This window comes from Xenopus laevis, chromosome 3L (assembly GCF_017654675.1).
Source record: "Xenopus laevis strain J_2021 chromosome 3L, Xenopus_laevis_v10.1, whole genome shotgun sequence".
NCBI classification, from domain to species: domain Eukaryota; kingdom Metazoa; phylum Chordata; class Amphibia; order Anura; family Pipidae; genus Xenopus; species Xenopus laevis.
Genome location: NC_054375.1, coordinates 57,831,089 through 57,855,897, shown reverse-complemented (window position 1 = coordinate 57,855,897; position 24,809 = coordinate 57,831,089). Strand labels below are relative to the sequence as shown.

The window sequence follows — 24,809 nt, the reverse complement described above, 5'->3', positions numbered from 1 at the left end:
TTGGACAAACACCTTTGCTCCTCTTTACTGAAATAAGGTCTCAGAAATGCCCAGAAACAGAACGCATCATTATCACCCAATTGACAGTCTATTATTTCACAACTATCTGTCAATTGTCATTGCAGACAAATCTGGAGATGCTTCCTGAGCGAGTGGAGCTGTGGCTAATTCTCAGATTGCGGATTAACGTAACGCTGGCCAAGAATCAGTCCCCACACTGGCATTGACTTTCCCTACGTCTGCATCCAGATCCATTGCATTTGCCCTGGTGCAGGCACATAGAGTGGAATTTGGTGCGGAAACACTTGAGTATGCCTATAGGAGCTGAAATACATTTCATGTTCCTGCACCTGGGCTTACACAATGCATTTGTGTGCAGGCAGAAGGAAAATTTAATGCAAGCGTAGTAACTAATTCTCCACCTGTGTTTATCCGTAGGCCACATCTGGCATTAGCCTAAAAGTCATGGACACAAAAGCACCAGAAATTGCCCCTTGTACCATTGCCCTTAAAAAAAAAAAAAGCGAAAATAGGATCGTGTTTCTAAGCTGTTGTATGCTTGTCTTATCTCTTTAAAGGCAGATAGCCTAAATGGTATCAAAAAGAGAAATATTTATTATGTAAATGTGCAAATAAAGATGTATGTATAATATCAAGGATATAAAATTGCTTGCTGAAATGTCTGCTCAGTATAGATTTATTATATGTGCTATGTGATGTTTCTAAACTTATGTGTATATTTTATACAGTACTTATTTTCCTCCGCTCAGTTTTTGGTGCTTGTCACTCCATTATTTGCAAACTGTAGATTGAGCAGCACAGAGCGCCCACCTGGTGTGCAAGTGTATAACTTGTCTAAACAAGTTTGTATCACTGTTGGAATGCCGCACACAAGTGTTAGATTAGAGCTTTACTTGAGGATAGATTAGTATTACCTCAGCCAGGCCGATTGTCATTTACTCCTGTAATGGAATGTTAAAAGGTTACTCCGTATTCTCATATGACAAATGTTGGGAACCAAGGAGGGACAGGGACTATTATCCTGAAATTGTTCTGTCCATTAGGTGATTGTAGTTAAAAAAAATTACTACACAGTGCAGAATAGAAAATAGAACTATGGCCCAATGGCAGGTACCATTAGGGGTCTTGCAGGCCCAAAGATAGGTTATCAACACAGCAGTGCTGTGTAGGTTTCAAGAATAGACTAAGCTAACTGCCAAAATTAAGGTTGTCAAACATGGATCTTTGCTTGGTTTTTGTGGCCGTAATCGTACTGGTCCAATTGTTTGGCCCTTAGCCAAACCTCTGATCATAACAGGAGCTTATGCAGCAACATCAGATGACGTTGAAGTGCAACTCCCAGCAAATCCTTAACCGCAAAAGGCTGCTGGGAGGAGTGCATGCAAGTATTTGTAGTATAGCCATATCTTGAATGTTACATGCTGCACAATTTTGATAATATTTCTAATATAGTGAATAAAGTACCCCCCTTTTGTAAAATATAAGGATATTATAAGTTACTGAGGAGTTTCATGGCCATATAAAAGCACGAGGCTGAAGGTCATGGAACTCCCAGGTGATTTCTAATATCCTCATATTTTGCAACAGGGGGTAATTTATTATAGCACACAAGTTTGTAAATCATGTGACAGAAATGACATCACTAAGCTCTGATTATAACCAATGACATCAGTAAGCACAGTTTATAATGATATATATAGTGAATAAAGTACCCCCTCTTGTAAAATATAAGGATATTATAATTTTCTGAGGAGTTTCATGACCATATAAAAACACGAGGCCGAAGGCCGAGTGTTTTTATACAGGTCATGGAACTCCGAGGTAACTTATAATATCCTCATATTTTACAACTGGGGGTACTTTATTTATTATAATACACAAATTTTAGTGAGTCATGTGACGGAAATTACATCACTACTCACCGTTTATAACTGATGACATCACTACTCACCGTTTATAAGGATATAATTTACAAGCTATTCATGGCTTTTGTGTATTCTATATTCTTATATAACCTTCCCTGTTGAGTACCCACGATGAAGGTAACAGTGACATTAAATTGGTTTTCGATCTGAATGCTACTCGGATATCATTGTTCCTGGTAGGGTGATTCAAGGTTAAAATACATCCAAATAAGATGAAGCTGTTGAGGGCAAACTTGTGGAATGGAAACTGGGTTGCAGTGCGTTATAGAGTTGATTGTCGGTATATACACACTGGACAGACTCCTGCTGATTCATTAAAATGTCTAATAAATCCAATTTGAAGAAGCTGTGCTCAGTCTGAAGTTGAGCTCAATCTCCTTTGGTGTCCTCTTATTTTCAATCTGGTTTTGTGCAGAACAAGCAGGACCCCAGCAGTACATTAACACAAGGTATCTTTATCACAGAATATCAGAGTTTTGCCAAAGCTGTGCTGAGATGTTTACAGTTCTTGTCCTCGTTTCTCTCTGGCAATCGAGGAGCCCCGGCTGGAGAAGATAGTGCGCCAAGTTTGTAATGAGATGTAAAGTACAACACCTTAATTCTTCTAGGAAACAAAGACACCCACTGTGCTATTTTTACATCTCACTCTCTGGAAGGATGTGTTATTCCTCCATTGCCTGAGCTGCCTGTTGCAACTTCTGTCAGTGCTGTGAAAAAGAGAAATTCAGAGACTCTCTTATGTAGGGTTGGCTGGCATTGGATTATAGCCGAAGAAAAAATGTTATATATATGCAGAGTTTCGTTGTTTTTGGCTGTTTCCATTAAAAAAATGTTTCGATTAATAGATTGCAAAAAAATGTGTAGTCTTTTAATCCTCCCCCAGCCTATTGGGGATTTTGTTCCTAAATACAGTACATTCAAAGTTTGGCCTAAGTTTACTCTTTACTTCATTATTTATTTCTGGAGCAGTCATAGAATAGTCTGCTAAAGGCATCCTTACTAAACCTGTTGTTTTATAGCTCCTATTTTCTGATTTCATCATAAATCTCTCTTGGATGGCAATATTGGGAAAATGCAAAAGCCCACATTGGGTAGATACTCTGTGGAGGTTACTGGATCACTGAAGAAGATGTGCATGCAACAAAATACACTATCCTGTCTTATTATTGGATTCTGGAAAACGAAGAAAACAATACTAAATATAAATGACAAGTACTACATAAGACTGCCATTTTGGCGCTGCCATAACCGAACCTGTGTGAGTAGCAGGCTTGTATGTCTTACACATTTTTAAGTCATCTTAACCCCTTTTCCTGCTTGCAGTAGTTTTTTGAGAGGCTTTTTAGAGTTAACAGTGCTTAGTGGAAAGGTGCCAGTTTAACAGCTGTGCTCTAGATGATTATGAAGTTTACCTGTCCTCCCTTTCTGGGGGTGTATGCACTTCTCAGAAATAGACATAGTACTCCGGAGGAATTGCAGGTTTTTGCATTCACCTTTCACCACGCATTTCGTTGCATGTGTGGCCAAATATGAGTAGCCTTGGGATGATAGGCTTGTAGTTCTACAAGAGCAATGGGCTGTTCATTTAATATTTATTTTGGTTCTCGATTTGTTGGTCTAAACCAGTTATTACATGATGTCTACAAAGGATTTCCTTATGTGATTTAATGTGTGTGCAAGCACTGACTACTTAATGTTTCCTGTATCCCTTAATTTATTTGTAATACTTGTTCTGCTTCTTTCTTGACTTCATTCAGCCTCTAGGTGTTGGCTTTTTACAGTGTAACTTATTTGTATATATTTGCACCAAAAAAGTAATGGTCTGCCTATTTTAATTACTTTATCTGTGAAAAGTGACCACTGCTCTCGCCATCAAGTGCAGTCAATGAGCCAAGCGCACTTTCTAACCCTTATTCAGCAACAGTTAAATTCCACAAGTCCCCAGCCATGTCTACTAGATCTTTGGACTTTTCTGTTTCTGTAGTTACGTTGCTCTAGCTGCTGCTTGTTCATTGTAACAGGCTGTAGAAGGACATTGCACATAAAATAGAGATCCTCCACAGGAGGTTATTTATTTGGAATGGTGTATCCTTACCATAGATTCTTTTGTTTACTGGAATGTTATATAGAACAGTTAATGCAAATAGATTTTTAATTGATTGCGGTATCTACTGAATCCTCTTCAATCTACCTTTCTATTCTGTTATTATATAGGAAAGAATTCAGCATAAGCATAATAACAGTGTATGTTTTATGCTGTGCAAGTCCTAAATAATTAATGTTTTCAGTTCTTGCAACAATTCCCTGGCATCACTTCAAAGCCTTTGCTCCTGAGTCTTAACTATTGTTGCTTCTGTCTAGTTAAAGAAAAAGGAACACCTAAACTTCATTAGGGAAATGCTTCTGTAGAATTGGCAACGCTTGCTTAGTAAATCACCAAGGAGCAATTAAGCAGATGAGCCTTGGAGACCTCATAGGTAACATCTCAGCAGGTTCATTGTGATTTTTTTGTATGCTAGAGTGTTTGAGACTCACCTATGTTTTTAAATCAGTTGATCATCCAAGCAAAGTCATCTAAATTGGTACTGGAGTAAACACACCATGAGAAATTACTTTTTTTTTTTAATATTTGGAGAGTATAATAATAGCTAATAAAATCACCTAATAAATATCTCCATTGGTTATCAGCGTAAGTAACTTGGCACTGTTGATATTGGGTATTATATGTGAAAATTAGTAAAATAACTTATTTTATACTGACACAAGTCACTTTGTCAGCTGTATAAAATTCCGAAGAAAGCTTTAATAGAATTTAGTTGATCTACTGCAGGAAGGTTGGGAGGTGGCTGACTGAAACTTTCAAGGAATCTCTGCTGATGCCCTGTTTTGTCTTGATGGAGCTAGCTGTTTGTGCAACCAACTGTGTTTTATGCCTGCCAAGTACTGATCAAGCTGGCAGTTTACAGATATGTTCTTGTGATGCTGCTTTTATAGAGCCCAATATACATTGGTATGGGATCTATTATTTGGAATCCTGGGGACTGGGCTTTTTGAATAAAATCGGCCATCATACCTCAAGTCTAAAAACATTTAAAAACAGGATTCTTTTGTCACCGACATATATATGGCATCTTAGTTAGCAGTTAGTATAAGTTACAAAAATTAATAAAATCATTAAAAAGAATTATTTGCTTCAAATGAACTCTATGCAAGACGCCCTTCACCTATTTCAGAGCTTTCTAGATAAAACTGGTTCCCGCATAATCGATCGCATACCTGAAAAAATGCCATAGAAGGACACCTTTCTAGTCACAGTTTTGCAGTCTCTATTTACATACCTGGCAGATATAACTCTTCTTTTTGTTCCATTCCAGTACTGCATGCTATATTTTATTCAGCCAGATCAATAATTCATTTTAACTACATGGGGTTTCCAGATAATAAAGGCTGCATGTGAAACTGAAGGTATGGATGAACAAACTTTTTTTTTTGATCTTATCTTATGTGGAGTGCTCAAACCCTTGTTTTCACACCCAATATCGGGTGTCAGGTGCTCAAACTGGATGACATTGGCCTGCCCTTCAGGTCATGTATTCCATGTAGAGCAAAGTAAAACCAGTAGCACTCTGATAAGGTGAAGAATAAATCCGTGATTTATTTAGCCCATTTGTGCACACATATTCAGGGCAACATTTCGGACTCCACTGAGCCCTTTATCAAAGCTTGATAAAGGGCTCAGTGGAGCCCGAAACATTGCTCTGAATTTGTATGCACAGATAAAGGGTTCAGTGGAGCCCCAAACGTGAATTGCACCTGAGCTAAATAAATCACGGATTCAAACCCCGGAATTCTCCAAAAGCCCTTATTTCATTGATTGACATTTATCGAGCACAATTTGTGCTGCTGCTACAATGCACAAAAAGTTGCTTTTATTCATTGGCACTTGCTCAGCTTACAAGGTAAAGGACATACATACAGGAAACTGATGACATAAGCTAAACATAAAAGGGAAGGAAGTGACAGAGAATGGTGGGAAACTAAAATGGTGTTTATTCAGTATTCCTCTCTATTCCATGTTGAATGCAGCATGTATGACAAGCATAGCTTTGTTAAAAACATGTCAAATGTACTAAGTTAGTATATTTAGCTAAAGTTCATTTTGGCTCATACTGAGCATTCAAACAATGTAGGCATTCATACTGTATTTAATTAGATTGAGACTGTACCATAGGTAACAATGCTTGTAGGAAGGAAATGGGGATCTGGCAGAAACACTTGATGAGGGAGGTGGTAGTCCTCCCTATGGGAACTACTGATCATGTTTCTAAGTCTCATGCACGGTTACAGAGCAGTTCTGTTTACATAAATGTGCGGTTTTGTCAGTAGCTTGAAAAGCAACTTTTGAAATGTACATGTCCAATGCTGTCTTACATAACTCGTCATTTTAAGCATTATTAAAGGGGAACGGAACATGAATTTCCTCCGGGTGCTGTAATTTACTCTCTCATTCCATAACATACAAACAGTTTAACTTGCTGCTGATAAAACTGACTATAGTGTATGTGATAAGGACTCTTAAGGTGGCCATGGTAGACGCAAAGATCTGATCCTACGAATCGAGGATTCGTACGAGTTTGCAAAAATGCTCGAGTGACCGGATGTCTTAACATAATAGACAGAACACAACTTCCTGCATGCTGCATGTTAATGATGAATTGCAAATTAACTGAACATTTATGTCCAACGTGGGCACCCTTAGTCACAGAGAGCTGCAAAGCAGGAAGAAGTGTTCTATTATGTTAGACATCCAGTCACTCCAGCCTTTATAGATTACATTTTTGGCTAACTAATTATATTAGAATATTTTGTACAGCCCATCTATTTACCCAGTTTTTATTTTTACACTGTACTGTTCATTTAAAGCTCTTCTTTATGCCAGCACTATTTATAGAGGAGAATAATAAGGTCATCCAAAAAATGTCTTTTAATAATGAAAGAAAATCTAATTCTAAGCAATTTTCCACTATACGTTATTTAAAATGTTTTTAGTGGGTTTAAAGTTATTCCTAGATGTGATTTCTAGATGTATATCTATTGCAGTATCTGTCCCTTTCTATACTCGGTACTACTAGTCCTGTTTCTGTCAGAATACTGCTTTTCACTCGCTATGACTTGTATGTTCTGTGATTAATAAATTGAAGCAGAATCATGGAAGGCATTGTGGAATTTAGAGGCTGAAGGGGCGGTGACTCTTGCTGCATTGTTTAAAGGAGAAGGAAACCCAGTCTGCGCAAAAACCCTCCCCCCCCCCTCCCCTGTGTTGCTTCCCCTCCCTCCTCCCCCCTGGCCTACCTGTCTCGCTGGGCAAATGCCCCTAACTTGTTACTTACCCTTCTGCGCAGGTCCAGTCTACGGAGTTCACTGACGCCATCTTCTTCCAAGCGATCTTCTTCCTGCTTTGGCCGGCATTTTGGCGCATGCGCAGTAGGAGCATTTCGCCGGTACGGATCTACTGCGCATGCGCCAAAAGTCACGAAGTTTTCCGGGTTTCACTTTGTGACTTTTGGCGCATGCACAGTAGAGCCGTACCGGTGAAATGCTCCTACTGCGCATGCGCCGGTCAAAGCAGGAAGAAGATTGCGTCGGTGAACTCTGTAGACTGGACCTGCGCAGAAGGGTAAGTAACAAGTTAGGGGCATTTGCCCAGCGCGACAGGTAGGCCAAGGGGGAGGAGGGAGGGGAAGCAACACAGGGGAAGGGGGAGGGTTTTTGCGCCGACTGGGTTTCCTTCTCCTTTAAGACCCTGTCCAAGCCATACAGAGAATAGAACAGGCCAGACAGATACTGCCTTCAGTTGCAATTACATTTACAAGCAACTTTAACATCAATGAACATTTTTAATAAATGGATTGAGGAAAGTTGCTTTAAATTACTTAAGTACTGTAAGTATCTGTCCCACTGGTAACAGGCCAAATGAATTGCTATAGCACGAGAAGCCATGTCTGGTATGGCCATCTTTCTGTTGTTCAACTAGTTCAGACAAACAAGCAGAATAGCAGGCCGCTCCTCTTTACTTTCTCACCTGATGCCGATTAAAACCTTAAGGTGGATGTATCAATGGTATCGTTCGAAACATATTTTCATATGATATTCAGTTTGTGCATGGTAGGAGACGAGCTGACCGATATCGGCAGAAGACTTGGATATCAGTTGGCTCGTCGATGAGGCTGGCCAGAAAATTTTGATTGGGCACCTTTGAAGGCACCCGAACATTGGCCATTGTCAGAGTGCCAAATAGTCAGATACAGGTAGAATTCTATTGTTTCTACCTGTATATCTGACGGTTCAGCAATACACGTGTATACTGAATCAAAGAATCTTTCCTTGAAAGATATTTTCCGGGACAGATTATAATTGTAATGTCTATGGCCACCTTCATGCTCTATCTGTACATCAATAAGTATCCATTGCACATAGGTGTCTGCCAGGAATCTCAGGGCAGCATATATGTACTGAAAATTGACTTTTCTTAAGTTTTAATTGGGTATAGTTTGAGACAGGAGAATTGCTAGTAGTTGACCATTGGTTCATAATATTTTTTGATCCATGAACCCAGAGTCAAGGGCTGTGTACTTTGTCCCTTAAAAGTTCTGGGTGTATATTTTGCTTCTTTCCTTCTGTTCATCCCTAGAGAAGCACTGTTGCTCGGAATCGCCTACCAAATGTACAGTGTGTCATTTGTATTCCAGATATCCTAGTTCTCCTCTCAAGCATGGCAGATTATCTTGCTCATGCTGCTCAAGTAAAAGCTGCTTAATAAGAGCTATGACGGAGATGTTCTCAAACATAATTTTTTTCCCAGTACACTGTTTGTGTTGTTACGTTTGAGCCAATCAGTCACCTGGCCAGTAAGCAACCAAATCTAAACAGCAGTGCTTTTTCCTGACTGATTGCCCACCCTATTCCATTATTTGGACAAAAAGTCCATAACGTATGTCACAGTGAAATCATTGTTATACATCTTTAAGCCCATGACCTCTGTCTTCATTTCAGAAATTGATTTAACTTATCCATATATGTGTGTGTTTGTTATTGCATTCAGTATGGTGCATTAGGCTATATCAAAAGGCTTTGTTGTAGCACTATATAAATTAAATCCATTTGAAGACACAAGTCATGGGATTAGAGCTGTATAACAGTGATTTCACTGCACCATTGAGTAAATCTTGATGCACAAACTAACTGTAATGCTGAGCTTTTTGTACTCAATTGCCATCAGTATATACCCGGGAGGCTTCTTAAATTCGCTAGTTGAAGTGTGCCAAAAATCATGTCTCCCATTGCATTAATTGGAAACACTTGACAGTGTCTCTTTACTGGCATTTTTTGGCCAGGGAGAATTTTCTCCACATTCTACCAGAAAAACTTAATTTAAAAAATGGAAGGCACTCCTCTATAAATGTTAAAGATGAAATACCTTTTCTAATTGGAAAATAGCTATAACATGCCCTTTTTCAAACTTCAAAACATAGAAGCCCAGTGTAAATGCTAGGTAGTGTGTTTATTTGAGTTGAATTCTTATTCACTGCCCTAGTTATTATGTTAACTGCTGATGAATAACTGCTAACAGCAGCTTTTTTATCTGCTTATAGACTTGTTATGAACAAATTTGTGGACCCAGTATATTTTTCCTGAAATCTAAGGTAACTATGAAAGACTTATGTGGAGCAGAGCCCTTAGCAGTACGTGTACTCAAAGGAATTGTTCAGTGTAAAAATAAAAACTGGCTAAATAGATAAATAAAAAATGTATCTAATATAGTTAATTAGCCAAAAATGCAATGTATAAAGGCTGGAGTGATTTGATGTATAACATGTCAGTCAGAACACTACTTCCTGCTTTTCAGCTCTCTTGCTTTACACTGACTGGTTACTCTGGTTACCAGGAAGTAACCAATCAGAGACTTGAGGGGGGGGGCTACATGGGTCATATATGTTGCTTTTGAATCTGAGCTGAATGCTGAGGATCAATTACAAACTCACTGAACAGAAATTACCATGTGGCACCCCTACAAGTCGCTGACTAACTCATAATGAGTTATAGCGCTGAAAAGCAGGAAGTTGGATTCTGGCTGTTTTATTAGACATCTGTTCACTCCAGTCTTTATACATTACATATTTGGCTAAATAACTATATTAGAAACATTTTTTATTTTGCACAGCCTATCTGTTTACATAGTTTTTATTTTCACACTGAACTGTTCCTTTAAGCTTCTTTTTTATACCTATAGATTCCCATAAAAAGGCCTACTGTTGAGTGATTAAAAAAAACTATTTTGTGAAAGGCAGATGCCCATAGAAACATATTCAGTGTCATCATACTATGCAGACGCCTACTTCACACCATGCACCCTTGACACAGACCAGTATAGAAATGCTATTCATACCGTAACAGTCCAGAGCTAGCTGCAGTCTGCAGACCACTGGCTGGGAACCAAAAGAAGAAATAAATCTCTTGTGAGGCTGATGTAGTGTGGCCAAGCATTCCTCTCATTACCATGTGATATACATGAGTTGTCGGGGAAACAGCTTTCCCTGGGCTCCCAGCATTCTTCATCCATATGTCGTTTCACATTTGGGCAGTTACAACTGCAGTAAATGAAGTGCTGTCTGTCCTGACTGCTTCACGTATGACTTTAACATTGCTTCATATGAATAAAAGTCCTCTAGTGAAGGACATTACTTCTCACTTTTGTTGTATGTTTTTTTCCAAGGAATGTTGGAACAACTACTAAAATAACTTTTAACTGCTTTCTGAGTGGAACAGGCAAAAGACTCATACATACAGAATATGTTCTGGTTTCATAGGGTCTGGTTTATGCGATTGCACAAATATAATACCTACGAATGATCAAATATTTATTTGCCTTGACTTACATTGCAGTTTATATATTAAACAAAGCATCTGTGCCAGGAGCTTACAATCTAAGGTCCCAATCTCATTCACACAATGATTCTTTTCATTTTGAGTAACTTAGGCTGTGGGCACACTGTTTGAAGGCTCTGGCTGTGGTCAGCCTGCATATATTTGCAGGCTGAGAGAAGCAGATCTGCTCTCTTGCCTTGCTCTGTTTATTTGAATCCGATCAGCCTTCTGTAAACTTACACACAGCAGAGCTGAGCCCAAATACACGAAAGGAGGCATTGCCAGTCTAACCTCCTTTTCAGCTCCACTGTGTGTGAGCGCACACAGGCTGATCAGATTAAAATCAACAGAGCAAGGCAAGGGAGCAAATCTGCTTTTCTCAGCCTGCAAACATATGCAGGCTGACAACAGCCAGAGCCTTCAGCCTACAGTATGTGTCCATGGCCTTACGCTGCTTGTATGCTTTTGAGGAGTATTGGATAACTAGTTTTCCTGTATCATACACAGTCCAGGCACTGTTAATTGAACATTGGCCAATCCACTGTTGAGCCCTCCCTCACCAGTAGAATAAGTGTCTTATCTCTGTTCTATGACCCTTTGGCAGATAACTTTATGTTGCTCTAGGAGAATAAAGCTATGCGGATACAATGCTTTCTTTAGGGATGACCTAAATTTGTCTCAAGTTTTCACTAGTTTGTCCTGATTACAGTTCTTGATAGAAAATGTCTGTTGGTACTTGTTAGATCTTGTTTAGGTGCCGGAAGGGTACCTTATGTGAACAAAAGATTGGAGAAAAGTAGAGCTGGATGCAATGGAGGAATCAATGGAGGAACAATGCTCATCAGACATTGCTCTGTTGAAATATATGCATAGTTAACTATTTTATCATTCGCATAGTTAACCATTTTATTTGTCCTCCTTTGTAGGCTAAAGCTGTTCTATACTTCGCATATGCAAAGAGAATGTAGTATTGCTGTATAACAAGTTCTGCAGCACATCTGGTACTTGCATAAAATGAGTAACCTGCAGTGTGTGGGTAGGATATTTAGTTGCTTGTATAGATGAAGGGTGGTGGGGTCATGGGTCGCGTGACGGGTTTTATCAATAGCAAGTTTTACTTGCTAGTTATGTCACTTCCAGTTACAACAACAGAACTTCCTGTTTAATGATGGTGAACCGTTCTCTGATCTGGTTGTGAATAAGGCAGTTGTGGGTCAGGTAGCAGATCGAAGTACAGATGCAGCCACTTTGGTTTGTCTGTTTGACACAGAATAACTAAACACAGATATCCCATTTATCTCATTTAATACAGAAAACTGCGTCACAACATCCCATCTAATTAAAGCATTCACCATTGTTCACAATGGTGCTTTGGTATGCTAATGGAAAGGTTAAATGCATTAAATGAGTTAAGATGACTTTAGATAACGCAGTTTCTTCAATTAACCATGAGTCATGACGCATTTATCTCACAAATCCAAGTGGCTTCATCTGTAGGTAAAAATGTGTGTCCAGTTGCAGGCTTGGTCTTGTCTGGATTTAAAAAATTGCAACCCTGCAGGACTCTTATACAAGGTTATTCCTGTTACTGTATGTGGCTTCCCATTGGGATTTCTAGCCCTAGTGATGATTGTATAATGCTGACCATTTTTCTGGATATAATTTCCACTAGATTTCCTCTGAAAAGAAGTTCCACTAAAGTCCTCTTTATACCAAAGCCAAATGTGACTTTCATGCGAAGTGACTAGAAATAATAATGGCACAAACCAGCCAAGTGACTGGGAGAAAGTTTGCAGTACAAAACACTGGTTTGCTCCGGGGGTTTTTTTTTTTGTGCGTGTGTGTTAGTTTATAGTGAGGTTTAGCCTCTTAATCTGAATCTCTTAGTACTGCCTCATTTTTTAAATGTTTGTTGTAAAGCAGTGCACATGGAAATCCATATTGCTTTTGCAAACAGTTGGCCCAGTACGGTTTAATTGAAAATACCTTCTATTCCTTGAATGCTTAAAATACTTTTAATATTATGTTTCCAGTTGAAAAATTCTCTCCATCATCGCAAAGCTGGGTAAGCAGTACATTATTTTTTTGAAATAGTTTGCAGAGCCAGGAATGTAAACACAGCTAGTCAAGGCAAATCTGATAATCATGAAAGTATGTTTAGGCCTCAGATTATAAGTAGACCTGTGCTTATAGTATTTTTTTCTATTGTTTACTTTACTATATTCTGTTATGAATTCTTTGTGCACTCGGGTGTTTTGAGTAATGTTGAAAACAAAATGTTCACCCCAGTATAAGTTTGCTACTGAAGAAAAAGAATACCCAAATGGAATGCCGTCCGATCGGCCAAAACAAGCTAGGATGAACAATATGATTTTATTGAAAAAATATGCAAAATGGATTTATATCCATGTTACTTGATATATGATAATTATAAATGAACATATTTTCGCCACTTAAACCTTTTTGAAAAAGTCTGCAACTTTGCCAGTGTTTTTGTGAGCACCTATTTCACCATCAAGGTCATAGATGTTTTTTGCTGTGTGTGTAGAGGAATGTATATTTGGTTACACTGCTTTGTAAATGGTGGGCTATGCCTGGTTTTAAAGTGCCCCTCTCAGCTATATAGGCTATACAATTTCAGGAATGTGAAAGGGATTTCATTTCATACAAATTCAGCTTTAGCACTCATCCTGCTCTGATGCAAAAAAATTCTTGTGTTTAAATAGGAACTGTACTATTCGCCTGATTCAGGCTTTGTTTAATCTGCAACCTTCTCATGGTGTAACCTTGGAAGCCAACTTTTACTGCACTTTTTAAAATAATGCTTTCAGTGTTTTAAATACTTAAAAAACAGTTAGTAGGCACTCAAAAGATCATGTAGGTCACCAAAAAATATAATTCAGAAAAAAAAATCTTTATTGACACATGTCCTCACGCGTTTAGTGCTCAAAGAGATGTATCAAAATGTGAATTGAGAGTTTAATAAATAAAAACTCACACATGTACTATTCATTCCTATGGGATTTTGAGATATTTCAATGGGTGAAAGTTAGAACTCGCCATTTGAAAAAATCCCATAGGAATGAATAGAACATGGGTACGTTTTTATTTTTTTTAAATCTAAACTCACATTTTAATAAATCTGCCCATAAAGTCTAATTAATTTGTCTTATGCACTGCAGCTATATGCCCATTAAGGGACTTTGTTTCATTTTTTTTTATTTTCCTGTTATATTTGTGAAATGGTAATATTATTAGGGAAAAGCTTTATAATTTCCTTTTGCAACCCTGACAGAATTTTTGAAGGTGTTACTGTATCTGCTTGCTTAAAGATCTCAGTTGGTGAGCCAAAACAGGTTGATCCTTCATTGGCCCTAGGCCAACAATTGAATCATAATAGGGGCCTATATCGATGCAGACCCACTAGAAGGACTGCAGCAATGGCTTGATGTAGTCTCAGCCAATGTGATTTTCATACCTGCCTGATAGATTGCTGACTGATCCATGATCTGACCATATATCTGTCATGCAAGCTGTCAAGTTGGCAACTAATACCAGCTTGCACATGGCTAACATTAGTCTTGCCTAAGATGCCATTGCCTCTTAGCCTGGCCAAGTTTAAGTTTTGTCTTTTTTTTCCATCAGATTCTGTTTTTATTGTGTTAAAATCACCATACAACAAGCCAGTGGGATGGGGCCCAACAGTCTAGGGGATGTGGTGTTAAAATCGCATGGGGCAAGGTTATCTGAATAGGCAGATTTGATTTGGTCAGACAACTGGTCAAGGTTGTACGACTACTTTTCATCAACAAGTGACTGGGTATCTTGTTAAGATAGAAGTAAAAATGGATGGTGAAGAATAAATAATTACTGAAAGCGAACTTGTTTCAGTCTGCTAAAAGGGCCAGCTTTCAGCTGAACTGAAAAACCTGTGCAGATCTGCCTGGAAGTATAGGCCAAATTCACTCCTGTGTGCAAAGCTGGTACATGTACCCCAGAAGAATTTAATATATTATTACTGCAAAAGATTTGAGTTGACTGAATACATTTATGTATATATTAAAATAATATTTTGGTACTTTGAAATAAAAATATCACAGAAAAAACACTATTCTTTGTTTCCTAGTAAAATATTAGAATTGGCCAAGATTTCAAATATTTTCCTTTACTAGCTCCAGTGCTGCAGGAAGATTTGATGATTTAGTGGTGCTTTAATAAAATGTCTTTTTTTTTTTTTTTTTTTTTTATAGCTTATAACCATATTATGCTTCTTGAATAGTTCTTGGGTGAAAGCTCCATGACCAGTGCATTGTTTCTTATGTTGTTTGACCATTCAAATGGAATGGCTTTAATTGGCACAGTAGCAGGAGGCCATGTAGAGCAGATTCTGCCAAGACACCCTTATTTTCTTCTGTCTGGCTAGCTGTTTGATGTCTTGTTTACTTTACATCCTATATGTGTATTTTCATCTCCTCTTTTTAAGTCAGATCACATTTGTTTTACTGATTGAAGTGCAGCCTGTGTGCTCAGCTGTGGGTTGATGTCAGTTAACACATTAAGCCTGACTCCTAGAGGCCCAGTTTATTGTAGGTCCAATTTTAGAGTTTAAAACCACAATGAAACTCATTTTCTATAAAACCACTAATGACATGAAAGTTATTAAAAGATCCGATAATAAGACGCATGAGCAAAAGTAGCCTCTGAGCAAACCAAAAAAAATCCGAAAACCGCAATGTTATGAATGAAGGAAAGTTCGTATGAAAACGACCATTCTTCGACCATTCTCCGAAAAAAACTCTAAAAGTTCAAAGAAAAGATAAAGGGCAGTTTCCATTCATTTCTTCATGACCTCAACAACTTTTATGTGGGGTACTTTTGTATTCATGGATTTTATGTGATTCACATCTGATTAATTACAAAAAAATTGTGGATTTAGGAACTATGAGAAAAATGTGCCCAAAATCCAGAATCTGAGAAACTAGCTTTCCCAGAATGTTCTAAAATCAGTTCCAATTCATCCCACAGGACCCTGTGCAGTGAAATTCTTCTAACGTGTTACAATGCCAATTCTGTACATACTGTACCTTTCAGGTACCTAGGTATTATAATACTGTTAAAACATGAATGTTTGCTTAACTAGAATTAGGAGCTCTAGCCCAAACCATGATTAACAAACACAGCCAATTAATTCTCTTTCACCAGTTGGCATAATGCATTTAATTAGGCAATGTTATCCAAACATCTGCCAATGTCTGTCCTTTTGGTAGATGGAGAGGTGGATATTAGGTTTGTGTGCAGCTGCTCGCCTGTCGAAACCCAGTTGGTTGCTACTAGAGACAGTTAGGAACACATCGCTGAATGTTCTGCGTACATTTCTATACACTATTGACTCGGCACTCCCTCACTTTGTGTGTGGCCAACCATTTTGTGGTCTGTATTTAGGATTCTTATGAGTCTTTTATAAACCATTAAAAGGTGGCCCATAAGTTATAAGTTAGTCTTCAATTATCCTAGACTTTATAGAGGCATGCATTTAGTTAACTTCTCTGTGCAAAATCCATTGCTGAAATGAGGACAGCTTCTACTCATACACTGTGTTACTCCTACACTGTGCCTTAAGTCAGACTCGTGCGTTACATCTGCAAGGTTGAGTCATTTCTCAGGTGGATTGGAAAAGGGAGCACAGTACCGCTGAGCTTTTATAGAATATCCTTCCAATCACTGGCAGCCATTCCTTATCCTGCTAAATCCAAGCACTATTCAGCTGCTTTTCCACAGCATGACTGAGAGCATGTTTGCATTCAAATGATTGGAAATGCTTCTGTAAATGAACGCAAAAAGCAACTTTTGTGTTATATGGGGGCTGGTACTTTCCTGGCACTGGAAAGTGCTGTGTTTTTCTCTTCTTCGCCTTTCTTTTCTTTTTTTAATGAGACAAACATGGAAATTCTTTGCTATTTATTAAGGCTCTATATCAGAAAAAGAGACCCCTAGGCATCTGTATCAAATATGAATGCTTTATAAATAGGGATAATGTTTAGGATGCCTTATGGAGAATATTTTTGTGCAAGTTTGTATATGCAGGGTTTACTGATTTAGTTATATATTTTTCTTGTACAATGAAACAGTTGTTTCACATGCCTAAAAGAAAGGGAGTTCTTACTTGAGTTCTAAGCCAAGCCAGCATTCTGCAATTCATCAAGGGCAGCTAGGGCACAAGAGGCTTTGCCTTGCTGGAATCTATCATTTAAACTAAATGATTATTGCAACCAGCTATATACGCAAAATACTCCAATGTCTTTTTTGCCAACTTTGGTTTCAAAACCTCTATGAAACCTCTACAGTGTAAACCAGGGGTCCCCAACCTTTTTTTACCCGTGAGCCACATTCAACTGTAAAAAGAGTTGGGGAGTAACACAAGCATGGAAAAGTCCCTAGGGGTGCCAAATAGGCCTGTGATTTGCTATTTGGTAACCCCTATGTGAACTGGTAGCCTACAGGAGACTCTACTTGGCACTATGCTTAGTTTTTATGCAATTGAAACTTGCCTCCAAGCCAGGAATTCAAAAATAAGCACCTGCTGAGGCCAGTAGGAGCAACATCCAAGGGGCTGGAGTGCAACATGTTGCTCACAAGCTACTGGTTGGGGATCACTGGTGTAAACTGTAACCCATCTGTATTCATTTATACAAAACCAATGGGTAATAAGAGGTCATTGTTTTGAGCAGGCTGGAGCACAGTTTTGCTGATTAAGCAGAATTCTTTATGCATTATAACATATTATATCAAATAAAAACCATCCGACACGATTTCTGGTATATATGCATGAACTGTGCCAGTTTATCACTTGGATACCATTCAGGATCAGCCAATGTATGGCCAATGGCCAAGTGTATTTGTTTTTTTACACACCTGCTGAAATGTCATTTTTTTGTGCCGTGAAAGCCACAGCAACAATACACTTTGTTTTATTAACACTATAATACTCTGTATATCTAACTATCTTTGTTCTATATGCATGCTACATCTACAGTGGTGTGAAAAACTATTTGCCCCCTTCCTGATTTCTTATTCTTTTGCATGTTTGTCACACTTAAATGTTTCTGCTCATCAAAAACCGTTAACTATTAGTCAAAGATAACATAATTGAACACAAAATGCAGTTTTTAAATGAAGGTTTACGTTATTAAGGGAGAAAAAAAACTCCAAATCTACATGGGCCTGTGTGAAGTGATTGCCCCCCTTGTTAAAAAATAACTTAACTGTGGTTTATCACACCTGAGTTCAATTTCAAAGGTTATAAAGCCATTTCTAAAGCTTTGGGACTCCAGCGAACCACAGTGAGAGCCATTATCCATAAATGGCAAAAACATGGAACAGTGGTGAACCTTCCCAGGAGTGGCCGGCCGACCAAAATTACCCCAAGAGCGCAAAGACAACTCATCCGAGAGGCCACAAAAGACCCCAGGACAACATCTAAAGAACTGCAGGCCTCACTTGCCTCAATTAAGGTCAGTGTTCACGACTCCACCATAAGAAAGAGACTGGGCAAAAATGGCCTGCATGGCAGATTTCCAAGGCGCAAACCACTTTTAAGCAAAAAGAACATTAAGGCTCGTCTCAATTTTGCTAAAAAACATCTCAATGATTGGCAAGACTTTTGGGAAAATACCTTGTGGACCGACGAGACAAAAGTTGAACTTTTTGGAAGGTGCGCGTCCCGTTACATCTGGCGTAAAAGTAACACAGCATTTCAGAAAAAGAACATCATACCAACAGTAAAATATTGTGGTGGTAGTGTGATGGTCTGGGGTTGTTTTGCTGCTTCAGGACCTGGAAGACTTGCTGTGATAGATGGAACCATGAATTCTACTGTCTACGAAAAAATCCTGAAGGAGAATGTACGGCCATCTGTTTGTCAACTCAAGCTGAAGCGATCTTGGGTGCTGCAGCAGGACAATGACCCAAAACACACCAGCAAATCCACCTCTGAATGGCTGAAGAAAAACAAAATGAAGACTTTGGAGTGGCCTAGTCAAAGTCCTGACCTGAATCCTATTGAGATGTTGTGGCATGACCTTAAAAATGTGGTTCATGCTAGAAAACCCTCAAATAAAGCAGAATTACAACAATTCTGCAAAGATGAGTGGGCCAAAATTCCTCCAGAGCGCTGTAAAAGACTCGTTGCAAGTTATCGCAAACGCTTGATTGCAGTTATTGCTGCTAAGGGTGGCCCAACCAGTTATTAGGTTCAGGGGGCAATTACTTTTTCACACAGGTTTGGATTTCTTTTCTCCCTAAATAATAAAAACCCTCATTTAAAAACTGCATTTTGTGTTTACTTGTGTTATCTTTGACTAATAGTTAAATGTGTTTGATGATCAGAAACATTTTGCGTGACAAACATGCAAAAGAATAAGAAATCAGGAAGGGGGCAAATAGTTTTTCACACCACTGTATTCTTGACAAAATTGCTGTTATTTACAAGATGCTCAATGTGAATTTTAAAGCATTTGTCTTTTTCCCCCCACAGTTGTTTCCCCTGCTGAAGTTCTGTATTGAAGCAATCCATCAGAACCCTGGAAAACACCTAACGGTTAGTAAATCTGTTTGTGTATTATCAGTATTTATATCCTTAAAAGACATAATTTTGTATTGTGTGTAGGACCAGCAGTGGGACTGTTGCTTGTACACATACATCTCTGTTATTGGGCCTGTAATCCGAGAAAGGGAAAGGCTCAAAGCATATTGAGGTGAACGCACATGCAGGGTATTGTTGTGCAGGTCAGGAAAAACTCAACCTGCACCAGAACATAACCGCAAATCCTTTAACCTCACCTAAGCCTAACTCTACTTCTACACATGCCTCTGGAATCTGTGGGAGCAGTCTGACCTGAACCCAACCTGTACCCCCATGGTTGCCTAATTTCAGATCAACCCTGCCCAAACCACAGGTTTCAGGTCAACCTGCACATCGCTAATGCTAATGTCAGCCAGATTGCAGCCCTACTACTTGAGTTTCTGTGAGAAATTGTCACCTGAGGTATTTCTGCTCACCATGTGGATTCAAGCTTCGACTGCAAGGGGTGAAAGCTCTTTATCACTTATGTTAAAATCAGCTCATTCAAACCATTTGTTGGACAAATGGACCTGTGCTGTCTGTCCAATGCAACTCAGTTGACCCATGTGTGCCATGGTTTACTGAAACAAGTATGTGTTATCTGTAATGATCCAGAGACGGGATTCTACATCAACATGAGTAGGTGATAAGTGAAATCGCCCTTTGGCCTTTTGATGTGAGCAGTTCACCATATTGAATGGTGACTTTTAGGCTATTGTTTTTTTGCTGGCTGAAAGAAACAGATTTGTTCAGTGCCCCTACTCGTTTGATTTGAATTCGCTCACACACAGTGGAGCTGATGCCTTCTTTTGGGTATTTCGGCTTTCCTCCACTTCAGCTCTGCTTGTGTGTGACCGCACACAGGCTGAACGGATTCAAATCAATGGAGCAGAGGCACTGAGCAGATCTGCTTCTCTGAGCCTAAGCATTCAGCCTGTGTGCCCAAAGTTTTAATATCCAACAGGGGTGTTGTTTTCTAGTCAAGTGTAAAAAATTTACTTTTCTGGAAGAAAAATCAAAATAGTCCCCATTCATGTTTATGATAAGAGGTGGTCGGCGTTTGGTTAATTTTTATACTTGTCACGTACTGTTTAAATAATTTAAATATCCAGTCCTGTGTATGTATTATAGATAAATGAGAAGGTGCAGTTACATGCATTTAATAATGTCCCTCATTACAGACATCGAATGAACAGAATTCCACCCTCTTGGCAAGGAAATAAAGAGCACTGCTTGCTTCCATGATGGCATGTATCTCCTGTTACACCGATAGCACACCGTATATATGATCTCTAGCACATTTAAATAGACTGTTACGGTGGTTGAGGAAGTAGTATGAGAGCACTCACACATGCAGCTAGCTAACTACATTCTAAACAAACACAGTCACAATATCTTAAGGCCCCCCATACACGGGCTGATAAAAGCTGCCGACAGACCAAGTTGGCAGCTTATCAGCCCGTGTGTAGAGCAGGGGGCTTTCCCGATTGATATCTGGCCTTAAATTGGGCAGATACCGATTGGCCAGGTTAGCATCTTTTATGTTGATGCGGTCCTGCAAACTTACCGACCGTTTGGCTCCGTTCTGAGGGCCCCACGATCGGATCAGCCCGATATCGCCAACTTCAATGTGGGCATATATGTGGGTATATCTGGGTGAGATCCGCAATGTGGGCATATCGATCGAATCTACACGTCTATGGCCACCTTTAGTTTGAGTGCTGTTGTAAACTAATGGGAGCAGCTTTTTAACATAAATCTGTAAAATAATCTATACCATGTGAAACGAGTATGTGGGTTCCAGTAAGTGCACACAGGCAAATTTGTACCTGAGCAGAAACCCATGACAACCAATCAGATTGCTTACATTGTTCAACCTACAGCTAACTGAAAAAAGCTAATCACTAATCAGTTGCTATGGGTTACTGCCCAGGTTCAAATTTGCCCAGGTATGCAACTTGTATGCAAGCTTTAAAATTTTCCATATGAATGAATTAATGTCTGCCTGCTATTGAACTGTTTTGCATGTAGACAAAGGTGTGTCACTTAGGATACTGTTTGTGCTTTCCCTATGTTAAATGAACCTTCTTTGAATAATTAATAAAGGGAAGTTGAAGTGTAATACCAGATTTTAACATTCTAGACTGTAAGGGAATTTTAGACTGTACTATGTGCAATACCCAGTTAATTATTTAAAGGGTACATAAGACTTGCATTAAATAGTGCTTATTTTAATTAGTATGATGGCAAAGGCTGTTGTGCTGCTTCCACAGCCAGCAGCCCAGTGCCTGCTCGCTGTACAGCTCTAATGTAGTTTACAGTCTTGGTCCTCCTTTTTTTATTTTGGGGACAAAGCATTTTCGGGGCACTATTCTGGGGTACAGGGTACCATTGTTCTTGCTTGTTTTCTGTTCCATGTATGTGCTTGCAGTTCAGTGTGCTACAGTGTGTACAGCCATAAAGCTGATCACATATGCAGACATTTGTATGGTCCATTCAGTTTCTAACTAAACTGTATAATCATGGGCTTTTGTTTGTTTAGAAATAATTGATCAGTTCTGGTATTGTATGGTGTCATTGTGCAAACAAAAAGTTTGGCACATAAATTAAACCATTGTCTAAAATGGTAATGCATGAGCTACCATTTTCTTATAAGCCATCCAGATCAACGAATTTTGTGAATGGCCAGCATGCATTTTTATCACACCCTAAGGTTGTTGTTTTACTATCATTAGGACCCAAGTTGGATATGTCCAACCTGGTAGCAAGAGAATAGCTGCATTGTTGAAGTTGAATATCACAAATTGCAATAGGCCTGTAGGTTTATTATCACTGACATTAAACCTGTAGCAGGTTTTATAAGTGAAGAAATGTATAGAAAATGCAGTTCTGTAAAAATGGTGGTCCGCTTTTAGAATGGTCAGTTGTTAGCAACTTTTCAATTGGTCTTCATTATGTATTTATTTTTTATTGTTTTTTCATTATTTGCCTATTTGTTCTGACTCATTCCTGTTTTCAAATGGGGTGGTCACTGACGCCAACCAAAAAAACAAATGCTCTGTAAGGTTACTCATTATAGTTATTGCTACTTTTTCTTACCCATCTTTTTATTCAGACCCCTATTCATATTCCAGTCTCTTATTCAAATCCGTGCATGGTTGCTAGGGTAATTTGGACTTTTTCAGTAATTTAGATTTTCATACCTTAAGTCAACTAGATAATCATGTAAACATTAAATAAATCCAATAGACTGGGATTGCCTCCAATAAGATTAATTATTAGGGATGCACCGAACCCGGGATTCGGCCAGGATTCAGCCTTTTTCAGCAGGATTCGGCCGAATCCTTCTGCCTGGCCGAACCGAATCCTAATTTGCATATGCACATTAGGGGTGGGTAGGGAAATCTCGTGACTTTTTGTCATAAAACAAGGAACTAAAAAATGAATCTTTCGCGAAGGATTTGGGGGTTCAGCCGAATCCAAAATAGTGGATCCGGTGCATCCCTATTAATTATATCTTAGTTTGGATTAAGTACAAGCTACTGTTTTATTATTATAGAGTAAAAGGAAATAATTTTTTAAAAATTTGTTGTTTTTTCCCCCGTATGTTGTGTGAGCAGAGTTCAAAGACATGACAAACTTTATGACCACTTGATCAAACTGAAATATAATTGCCAGTTGGTTATAATATTTTTGGATACTTGCCGAGGGTGAAAATACCAGGTCAAAGCGCTGCCCGTAATTCTTATCATGTTGTAATTGATGACCACTCTCACTAGCCAACACAACAACTTAACCTTGTGATACACAATAACATTTCTATGGCCTTGAGCTTGCCGAGAACATACATTAATACATGACTTGCTCAGCAGGAAATCTGTAAGTGCCTTTAGCAGTGACATTGGAAACTCTGAGCTGTTAATTTGCCATGTCATGAGCTTTGCTCTCGGAATCTTCTCTCCAGTTGCTGTATAGGAATGCAGCCTCTTATCCAGAAAGCTTTAAAACCAGCAGTGCCTTTCCCCCTTTGTATTGTTAAAATAAATAAAATGGGTAGCACGGTGTCTTATTGGATATTGCTGCCTTTTCGCAATGAGGTCCTGAGTTTGATTTTGCATGTAGCATGCTGTGTTGTTGAGCTACTTAAAAATAAATGTGGCGCAGTGCCTGTAACAGCCCTGGGTGCCATTACAGGTACGTGATCCGTTATCCGGAAACCCGTTATCCAGAAAGATCCGAATTACGGAAAGGCTGTCTCCCATAGACTCCATTATAATCAAATAATCCAAAATTTTAAAAATGATTTCCTTTTTCTCTGTAGTAAGAAAACAGTTGCTTGTACTTGATCCCAACTAAGATATAATTAATCCTTATTGGAAGCAAAACCAGCCTATTGGGGTTATTTAATGTTTACATGATTTTCTAGTAGTCTTAAAGTGTGAAGATCCAAATTACGGAAAGACACGTAATCCGGAAAGCCCCAGGTCCCGATGATTTTGGATAATAGGTCCAATACCTGTACTACATATGCAGCAGTACTTTACAGATATTGTATATCATTCACAGAGTCTGTCCAGAAGAGCTTACAATCAAAGTTCCTGTCACACTAGACTTTATCAGGAGCCAATACCTTCCAGTATGTTTTTATAATATGGGATAAAACCAGCCAGAGGTAACCCCTGCAATCACAGGGAGAACATACAACCTTAGTATTGCCCTGGCTGAAATCAAACCTTAGACCCCCAGTGCTGCCCACTAGAAACCTATTTCTGATGCACATTATGTGCTGTGGTTAGTGCTCAAACTTGCCTTCAAGCATGCCATAATCGGTTAATACACTACCTGAGTCATAAGGTGCTGAAGTATTGTTTTGTCTTGGGCATTGTCATATAGAAGCCGTGTCAGCTAGATTTTTCTTTTAAGAACTGCTGATAGGGGAAGCGGGTGATGTATCTGGATCTCAATGCACCTACAGCAGAGCTCTGCAGCAGTATGGTTTACATTTCCATGATTTTACATTATTCCTGATTTTTTTTGTCCTTTTGAAAAAAATAAAATAGGGGTTCTACTGTGTGTTGAGGTTCTTTTTGATGTAGCAGACTTTAGATTATGGGTAACTCTTCTATTGTAAATATAAATAAAGTTTAAAAACATAGTTAAACCACCTGAAACACAAGTGTTAAACTGGCCATACATTAGAAGATCTGCTCGGTTGGCAAGGTCACAACACAAGCAGCTATTTATGCCCGCCCTGAGGTGAGAAATATTAGGCTGATCTGATCATTTGGCCCTAGGGACAGTGATTTGATAATTCCCGC

The 24,809-nt window shown here is 38.8% G+C and overlaps 1 protein-coding gene across 5 annotated transcripts in view; it reads left to right on the top strand.

The window, feature by feature from the left end:
* The window catches only part of cdk17.L (cyclin-dependent kinase 17 L homeolog), a 99,107-nt gene that overhangs the window by 13,586 nt on the left and 60,712 nt on the right, over window positions 1-24,809 (top strand). For 4 of the 5 annotated variants that reach the window (XM_018252353.2, XM_018252355.2, XM_018252351.2 and 1 more), the window contains exon 2: window positions 19,405-19,467. The exons of the other annotated variant lie outside the window; for it this stretch is intronic. The gene's annotated coding sequence lies outside the window, so the exon portion shown is untranslated. The remainder of the gene's footprint in view (window positions 1-19,404; window positions 19,468-24,809) is intronic. 5 annotated transcript variants of the gene reach the window in all.